Below are 10,953 nucleotides of genomic sequence, written 5' to 3'. Positions count from 1 at the left end.
GGAGTATTGTTGTGAATATCAGTTTCATCATTTCCAATCTGTGGATTGTGTTCCTATGCAGGTTTGCCAAGGGAGAGAGTCGTGGTGTTCTCATTGAGAGCTGAGATTTTCTCAAGTTGTTTAGATAGCCGCAAGTGTTCTCTATTTTGGTAAAATTGTGAGGGTATTCACATGTTGTTGCTATAGAGATTTTGAGTGGGGTGAGAAGTACATTGAGAGGGGATATCTCTGTATTATTGTAACTTTATCATTATACTGGAATCCCTTCAACTCGGGTTATTGAAGAAAGACTGGATGTAGGCTTGGCCAAACCAATATAAATTGCTCGAGTCAATCTTTCTCTATCCCTTCTCTTTTNTTGTTGATTCATCACTTGTTTTATTGATGACAAGGAAACCAAAGATTTTGAAAAGAAAATTTTTTTAAGGAAAAATCCAATCAACCCCCCTCCTCTTGGTTTGAGATACAAGACATCACTTTCAANAATTGGCACCAGAGCTAGGAATTCGAAAGGTACTCAAATTTTAATCGATTAAGTTTTTTTATGTGATCGATTAAAAAGTTCTTGATGGCCAACATATCTCAGACATTTAGAGAAANGGGCATCCACAAATAGGCCACCACTATTTGTGGGTGAGAATTATCCTTTTTGAAAAATCAGGATGAAGATTTTCTTGGAATCAATGGATAAGGGTGTATGAGATGCTATTATTAATGGTCCTTTTACCAACAAAAATAGAGAATGGCAAAACAAAGGCCAAAGATTTTTCTGAGTAGACTGTAGATGAGAACAGGAAAGCACACTATGACGTAAGGGCNAAGTGCATCATCTCCTCAGCTCCCACTATCAACGAATTCTATAGAATCTCCACTTGTACAATAGGAAAAGAAATGTTGAATGTTCTAGAGGTTACTCATGAAGGAACAAATGAGGTTAAGAGAGCAAGAAAGAACTCTCTCATCTAAGAGTACAAGATGTTTAGAATGAAGGATGATGAGACTATCTTTGATGTTCAAAAGAGGTTCACACATATTGCTAACCACCTTCTTGCCTTGGGAAAGAAATTTGACAAGGAAGAAATCAATATCAAGATTTTGAAGAGTCTTAAGAAAAGTTGAAAGCCAAAGGTCACTGCCATTTCAGAATCTAGAGATTTGACAATTATTAACATGGCAACATTATTTGGAAAATTGAGGGAACATGAGCTTGAGCTTAGCAGATTGAGAGAGGAGGGAGATAGTGAATAAAAGCACACAATAGCCCTCAAAACAACAAGTTCAAGAAGGCACATTGAGGAGGCTGATTCAGAATAAAAAAAAATCCAAAGTTGGATGTAATGAACTTAATGGTAACAAAAGAATGTTTTATAATTTTTTATGATGAACAAAAGAATGTTTTATAATGGTAACCTTATATATCTATATTTTTTTATGATGAACAAAAGAATGTTTTATATTTCTTGCACGAGAAATGAGATAACAATAGCTTTATCTTTATTGTGTTTGTGCTTGAGATGCTTGATATATGCATCGTTTGTAAATGAATCATAAGTTTAAACAGATTGAACATTATATTTTTGGTAGAAATAAACAACGTATATAATCTGTTAGATTTCTCCAAATATCATGACATGTGTATATGTGTGTGAACAAAGAAATGTTGTTGAATCTTTAACCCCCTAAACCTCCAAAATTGACCCCTGACACTTCCCTTAGCAAGGCNCCTTGTGCCCATCCCCTACTTCAACCATATATGGTAGGGTTGGATGTTGTTGCAACCCACATTTGGTAATCAATTCTTGTGAAATGAAGTTGTGAGATGCGTCACGATCAATATCACCACTTTTTCATTGCCAATCATTCCCTATAATTTCCATTATTTTTTGTAGTGAGCCCAGCCATTGTGCATTGGGATAATTGCAAAGTTTTTGTGGTGTCCTCCCGTTCTTCCACTGGCAAGGGTATAATGTCCTGGCCACCTTCCAAATCCTTTATGTCTTCATCAGAAATCAGTAGCATATGAAGTTATTTGTTCCTGCAGGTACGATTTGGACCAAATTTCTCATCACACCTGAAACACAAGCCTTTTTTTATCCTATCTTGCAGCTCTTTGGGAGATAACTTCTTGAAGGGTGCTCTCTTTTGTTGAAGTCCAAATGCAAAACTGCTAACAATACTGACAGAGCCACTGCCTTTGCCTCCTCCCCTGGATGAATTGGAAAACACGGTTGCACTTCCTCCCTCCAAAGAATGACTCCTAGTCTGTGACAAGTTAGTGTTAGATCATTGCACCATCAAAGATTCTCCCTTGGAAGTGATTTGAACTTTTTTCCTCCACCATTAGAACCTTCATCATTAATTCAGCAAGGGTCTTAGGCTCATACAACTTAACCTCCGCCCTTATATTTCGTACTTCAATCCATTCAGAAAAATGCCAGTCAAATAATCCCGCCTTATACCTTTCAAGAACCTCGCATATTGCTCAAATTGTTCAATATACTCTCCCACCCGCCCAATTTGCCTAAGCCCAATCAAGACTTCAAAAGGATTTTGAAGCATTATTGGTTAGAATTATTGAACGAGCGCCTCTTTGAAAGCCTCCCATGTGGGATTCAGATAGCAAGTCTCTCACCATTGGAACCAATTCAAGGCTTTTCCTTCCAAAGCCACTATAACAACCCTCATTGTTTCCTCCTCATTGACTTCTTTCAACCGGAAATATCTCTCCAACCGGTTAGTCTAGCCATAAGCATCTTCTCCTTCAAAAACAGGAATATCTAGCTTCCTCCATTTTTCCTCAATCATTCCTGAACATCCACTTCCAGTCCCTCCTTCTTATTGCCTTTTAGCAACAAAATCACCATCGTCGTTTGTTTATCGGAGGATGTGAAACGTTCCACCAACCCTGATAGCCCTGTAATAATTTCCTCAAACTTGTGGAACCTTCTCTGATTTTCATGTTCCTGTTCTTGCACTAGGTGCTCAAAACCATCCAATCTTGCCTCCATTCTCGTATTGACCATGCCGCACAACAACCACAACACCAGGAAAGTGGATCTAAATACCAATGATAGGTATTGTAGACTTATATGAATCAACTTGCCTAAACTGTAAAATATTATATACCATTCACATAATTTCCTCTAAAGAAAGGACCCAAAACAACATACAAGTTTATGGTTATTAGAGAGAACCAAACTCTCCCTCCCTAACTTTCACAAGTTATAAAATAAAGATAAAAACTGCTAAAACTGTCCGTTCTGACTTTATAAAAGTCAGATGTAACTTATTAGAGACAAATAACTACCTTACAAACAATTAAAATTGTTTGTCATACAATAAACTAACTCACAATTTTTCTTCTACTGTAATCCTTCCCTTTGTACGTATGAGATAACAACCCTGCAATCTTCGTAATAACTTCGTCCTATTTGTATTTATTAACTTTTAGCTAATATTTTAAAACATTTTTGTGATTTTTTTTATTTGAACATCGTGTTTCCTCCTAATTTTGGTTGTGGCCTATGGTCTTGGAGAACTCTTCCATAATTTTGTTTATGGTTTGTTTTGTGTATTAAAATATAAAACTATTGCACAAACTAACCATTTTACTTTCTGGTTGTTGTTTTTGTATTAATTATACATTTAGGTTTGGGGAACCCTTCAAGACACTGGTAATGAGATTGTTGCTCTTGCTAAGAGCCTATCAAGCATGTCAACAACTCAGCTGGTAAAAAATTTCTTTCAAAGCTCATAAGTTTAGGGTTGGGCAAAAATAACTGATATGTAGTGTATTATAGTTAACTGTACTATATTATACTAAAAAAAACTGATCCACTTTTACTAAAAGTCCAGTATACTATTTTATGGTTCAGTTTTTAAAAACTGAACTTATAACCGTTTCAGTTCCGTTAACTATTAGAACTGTATCTACTCTTTCCTCTTCTCTAGTTCCCGTTCAACTGCTTCGTTTTACCAAGAAAACGTTATTTAATAATAAAATATTAATAAAAGAAACCGTTCACGTAAAAAATTAATAATTAATTTTTCAAGTCAAAAATTTTTTATAATAAAGTTTTACATTTTTTTTATCAATAAACATATATTACTTTTTAAATAATATTATTTTAAGTAATAAAATTAAAATATATTTTTTAAAATTTAATTTTATTAAATGACTATGTTATAGAAATCATAAAAAAAAAGACTATATAAAAAAATAATACTTTAAATATATTATATTTTTTAACATATTATTAAATATGTTAAAAAAAAACTTTTAATGATATTAAAATGTGTGTAAGAGGACACATTAAAATAATTATTTATTTTAAAAATCAACTTACTTTAAAATAAATATCAATATTATTATTTTTAAATAATAATATTTTAAAGACTAAAACTAAAATATATTTTTTAGTGTTAAATTTTATTAAATGACTATAAGGAAATATTATAAAAAATAGTAATACAGCAAAAATAATTAATATTATAGAAATATCAAATGACAAAAAAATTAACAAATGTTTATTTAGAGTAACTTTTCTAGTATAATCTTTTATATATTATAAAAATTAATAAATATTAGTTTAANTTTTACATAATAAAATATAAATAATGAATAATTGATTAATAAAACAATTTTACGAGGTAACAAAATAAATATAAATAAAAAATTATTTAAAAATAAAATAAATAGATAAAAAGATAAAATAAGTTATATAAACATATAAAACAAAAAAAATATAAATAAAAAATTTAAAAAGTAAATAGAAAAGTAAAATAATATTCATGACAAAATATATATAAATAAAGAAAATAAAAAATAAACTAAAATAAAATAAATGAAAAATAAAATAAAATAATTTCCATACACATATAATAATAAAAGAAATATAAATTAAAATAAAAAATAATAATATCAAATAATTAAAAAATTAATTTGTAAGACACTTATGAATAAAATAAATATTAAAATAAATTTCAATTAAAAGAACATGTATTGTTATACTATTCAATTTAAAAACTAAAAGTTTAAAATTAGTATGGTCAATCGTTCTATTCAGTTTATATTATAATTTAGTACAATTTAGTATAGTTCAAGTTCAGCCCAAATAAAACAGAAAACAGTTCAGTTTATCTTTACATTTCAGTTTAGACATATTAGTTTTTAGTTCAGTACAAATTTTAGTAGTACAGTACACTTTAGTTCTATTTGCCCATCCCTACATAAGTTTATTGATTTGTTTTGATTCTGGATTTTATTTTCTTCTTCCTATGTATGTCGCTACTATTTGCTTTCCTTTTATTCAAACCCTAGTTTTTCTTTACCTCTAGGTAGGAGTTTCAGCACCAACCACATTTCAAAATGAGAAGCAGCCGGTAAGAGTTGTTTAACTTTGATCTTATGTTTCTTTTTATCATCATGAAGTTGTCAGATTTTGACTTATCTGCAAAATTTTTTTTATGATATAGTTTGATCACTAGTGCAAAAACACTCTTTAACGTCGGTTATTTTGGGCTTTTAACGTCTATTCATAAACCAACGTCTAAACCGGTGACGCCAATGGGACGTCTGACATCCTAACCACATACGTATATAGTGACGCCAGTTAGTGCCCACGAACGACGTAAATAGACGTCGGCACTGGTTTGAATGGAACAAAACAACACTAAAACACAACACAAACAAAGCAAATGTTAATCAGTTGAACCAGAAGATAATCGATGAAAGACTAAACAAACGGTAAGCATAAATAAAAAACCACGCACCTGGGATGCAATGTCGCAAGAGAGAAAAAGAGAGGAGGAAGACGATAAAGATATCACAAACAAAAATAGAATGCCGCAACAAAAAGAAGACGTGTCGAAAGGGTGAAAAAGAAGAGTGTCGCGAGAGAAAAAGGAGAAGAGGAAGAGGAAGATATCAGAAACTGAATGTTGTGAAGAGTTTGTGATCTATTTAAAATGAAACTGGGCGTCGTCGGTTTCTCCAGATAGCCGACGTCTGTTACTAATTCGACGTCCAAGTTAACATTTCAACTGACCTTTTGAATCCCCCTAGATGTCGGTGACAATGGGAACCGACGTCTAGGAAGCTGAAATGATTGACATTTGATTTCCTGTCAGGGATGTTGACGACAGTTGTGATGGGGCGCCGACGTCTATAATGATGCATATCATTACTTACAGGCACATAGACGTCGGTACCCCTTCTAGCCAACGTCTATGACCCTCGAATTTGGTGAATCTAATTAATTATAGGCACTTAGACGTCGTGTGCACAGATCCTCGACGTCTAAATTGAAGAATTTTTATCTTTCCCGCCTTCCATATTCAGGCCTTAGGCGTCGCCTGTTGACTAAGCGACGTCTAAGCGTCTGGGAATTAGGTGAAAGCATTAATTGCAGGCCTATAGACGTCAGCCCCCCGTGAACACTAACGTCAAGGGACTGTCTTCTGACCTACCTCAGGCCATTAGACGTCTGTTTGAAGCAGTTTGGACGTCTACAATATCATAGACGTCACTTTGTCTGTGTTGTGATAAGTACAATTTATTGGATAGGTGATATTTTGAGAAAATATTAAGTAATACTGTAAATGCAATCCATCTTACCTTTTGATGGCTGACAATCAGATAGGTATATTATTGTATAAAATTGAAAAGGATTAGCAAAGAAAAGTTTAAGAAAGTTTGCGCATGGCATGGTGGAGACAAAATCGTATCTTTCCATTCTTTGCTGTTTCATTGTAGCTGTAACTCTTGGAGTGGACAATTTCTGTTTCCATTCATCAGCTTTTGTTCGTCTATTTTGCTGGCCATAGACCAGAAAATTCTTGGTTATATGCATGTTTATCTTTTGCAGTAGAAGAAAAGAATAAGAACAAAGAAAGCATACCATGCATAGCCTCCCCCTAGAACACGTAGTCCCTTAGAAATACATTTTCTTTCTTACGTCTCATGCTTTTCCTATGTTCCTTTCCGTATAGAATTGACCGCTTCGTAGAATTCTGTAATATATCTGTTTGTATATTAATTCTGCTTTGTTTTATATTCTGCCTTGGATTTGTCAGATTCATTGTCATGCATAAAACATTTCAAAATGATTCTAAATGCCTTATACCTTTCTCTAAGTGTCTTTCCTCTATATTTAGTGGTGATGGAGAACAATGGTTTTCTCATGAGATTTCTCGTTTCTTATTCATGCAGGCGTCATTAAAGACTGAGAGGGAGAAGAAGAAAAAGACGTCATGGACGCTATCCAAGTTTTAACGTCCAGTTTTTAAATTATGCAGTTACAGTTCTTCCCCACTTTGAAATTATGTTTTCCTAGCTGATCTCATTTGAGTGCCTGAACAAGGATCAGATACTTATTCAATTGAATTAGTAGTATCAATTAGAGGTTTTACACTGTTAGTGATATTGTATTGTTATTTATTTGCCTATTATAAATCGAGAATGATTTAAGGCATAATCAATTTTTTAATACCGCCTTTCCAAATGAAAATCGAATTTCACTACTGTATTTCAAAGACACAGTAAACTGTAATACTGCCTTTGCTTTATCGAATATTTACTATCATATNAGAATACTCATTTTCATAATTATAATTTCATTAGTTTAGTGTAACGATTTTAAATTTTAAATAATTTTAACCATCAACAAAAATATTTAATTTTCACTTAATTTTATTTTTTTAAATTCACTTTATATCTATACATACCTATATGTAAAAATAATATCTTGTACACAATTTTTATTCTTATTAACTTATATTTTAAAAAATAACCATTATTTTAAATATTCTTTATACAATTGTCTCAAGGTTTATCTTTTTATTTTATTTTTTGTTTTCTATTTAATTTTTATCGTTAATATTCAGATATTTTTGCTATTTTTATTATTATTTTTTATATGTTAATTGAATTAATTTATATATTATTAACATACAGTATTTATGTTATTTAGTATAATAATAATACCTGCTGACATGTTAATTTTTTTATAAACTTAACTAATATATAAATATATATATATATATATATATATATATATATATATAACTTTTCTGACATTAATGGAAGAAGTTATTATTTACCATTGAAATCATTGAAATATATCGAATTCATTGTGAAGAAACAACATTGAGAGCAAAGGCCAAATAAGTAGGGAGTTTATACAAAGGTTCTGCACAAATGAGTCATCTGTGAAAATAACATTGATTTTTAAGTGAACTAATTTTTTTTTTTAAGACTTATTGGAGATACAAGTGATGTTCAGGCATTGATTANCACATTTATATCGAACTTCATGCCCAAGAAACCATTCTTTGTAAAACTCATTATGCAGAAACAACACTAAGAGAAAAGGCCAAATAAGTGGGGAGTTTAGGCAAAAGTTTTGCAAAAAGGGCAAACTGTGAAAATGACATGGATTTTTAAGTAAACCAATTTTNTTTAAGATTTATTGGACATACAAGTGATGTTCAAGTATTGATTATCACATTTATATCAAATTTCATCCCCAAGGAACCATTCTTTGTAAAACTGATTGTGCACAACACTGAGAGCAAAGGCTAAATAAGTGGGAAGTTCAGGCAAAGGTTCTGCACACAGGGGTCAANTGTGAAAATGACATTGATTTCTATGTTAACCAATTTTTTTAAGACTTATTGGATATACAAGTGATGTTCAAGCATTGATTATCATATTTATATCGAACTCTATGCCCAAGAAACCATTATTTGTAAAACTCATTGTGCAGAAACAACACTGGGAACAAAGGTCAAATAAGTTGGTTTTGTGACTTTGAGTGTATGTTTTGTTCATCATAAACCAAGGTTCTTCAAAATTTCAAGTTCTTATAATAATTTACTTATAAATTATTATTCAAACNATTATGTATTCATTCACATAAAAAAAGTACTTATATATATTAAGTCATTTTTTTAAAGTACACATTATGTACATCCCCTTATATATAGATTATCCATTAATTCTTGTGTGGAAAGAAGTGGGATTTCAATCAAATTAATGAATTAAAATTTAAATGCAAATACAAAAAAACAATTAACGTCAAATATTGTTGGCTATATAGATGATGGATATGGAAAATGAAAACTTTATTATTATAACAATGTTTTTTTCATTATGACTATAAAAGCAAAATCAACAAATCTATAAAATATCTGTAATTTTTTTTCACCGACCGCAATCCAATAAAATATATATAAGACTTTAATTACTATGAAAGAATAATGAAAGAATGAGAAGAAAGTATGATTTTCTCGAGGAAGTTCTTGTACCACTTTGTTGATAGTTTTGGATATCTTTTCAAACCATTTTTGTAATCTATGAAGGTCATTTGGAATCGTGATGTATAGCCCGAACACTATTCAAATGACTAATCTTCCATCATTACATATCCTGAGAAAAGGGTAAGCTGCAAATCAGAGAGATATCAGAACTAGAGTTGTCAAAACGGGTAACCCAGCTCGACCTGGCCCGGCCCACCCCGGGTTGGTTACTTAGTGAGTCAACCCAACCCGACTCATTTATTAGCGAGCCAGAAAAATTCGAATCCAGCCCGATCCACCACGGGTTGGTGGATAAACAAGTTGGCTCACTAGCTCACTTAATTACAATTTTTTAAAATAAAAAAATTACAAAGTTTCTATAATTCAAATCTAAACAAATTTCACTCCCAATTTTCACTCCCAACATGGATGTTTAATTAATTTTGAAAATAGGGAACTTAAATAATGTTTTCAAGCAAAAAAATAATAATGAATATTTTTTTATAAAATTAAAATTAAATTTTAATAAAATAAAATTTGGTAGGAGGGTTGGTGGGCCAACCCAGCCCACCACGGGTTCAACCCGCATGAGTTGGGTTTAGATGAGCCGGGTTGAAATCTGACCCGCATAAAAAAAATACATTTTTTTTAAATCCAACCCGGTCCGAACCTGTGGTGAACTGGATTGGTCCGCAGGTTGTGACCCATTTTAATAGCTCTAATCGGAACATAAGAATATTGAAGTTAGTAAATTAAGAAGTTCTACATAAGTTTTGTTTNTTGACATACCCATTGAATAATTTAAGTAGATACTTGAAGAATTAGGTAGAGAATGTTGAAAATAAAACTTGGTTCATCAAATAAAAAAGGCATATTGTTAGATAAAATTGTAATTTCTATTTACCTTCCTATTTATAGGTTAAATATAAAGAGCATATCCGAAGAAATCACACTCATATAAAAGCCCATTAGGAACTAATATTCTAGCATGATTTCAGGATGGCCTTATTATGTTGAACTTAGTTGTTTTGTCAAAGTGAGTCCTGCAAACAAATTCTATACAGACCCTTATAAACATAGGAAAGTGGTATGAATAGTCTCATCTTATAAAATTACATAAATTATACAAGCACAATCTTTTGCCCTGGCATCTGCAAAAAGTTATAAATGTTCCAGCTGCATATTTCATCATTGACATCAAAGCATGTACAAGGAATATACAGTCCATCTACTTCATAAATTATAACACCATAATTACTATTTTTTTTTTCTTTTAAACCTTAACGAAATATCCTTCTTTATATTCATCATCTTCATGGAAAGCACTAAATTCAAGTTTCTTTTACTCAACTTACTCCAAACTTTAATATTTATAAAATTGATTCAAACCCAACCAATAAATGTATACTGATCCAAATAGCTATCATACCATAATTCCTGTTAATTTCAACTTTGCAAAATTACTATAAGGAATTTGATCACTGCTTCAAGGTTTCCATCATAAATTTTTTATCTTGATATTTATATAATTTATATACAAGCATACCTTCAAACTTCAATTCTATTTCAGAATGCACATACAACTCAAACATTTCAATTCTCAATACAATTATATCTCTAAACTTAATGTTCCAAACCAATCTTTTTACATGTTAC

Source organism: Vigna radiata, unplaced genomic scaffold (genome assembly GCF_000741045.1).
Source record: "Vigna radiata var. radiata cultivar VC1973A unplaced genomic scaffold, Vradiata_ver6 scaffold_184, whole genome shotgun sequence".
Lineage (NCBI taxonomy): Eukaryota > Viridiplantae > Streptophyta > Magnoliopsida > Fabales > Fabaceae > Vigna > Vigna radiata.
The sequence above is the reverse complement of the archived record's forward strand: the minus strand, read 5'-3'. Positions refer to the sequence as shown.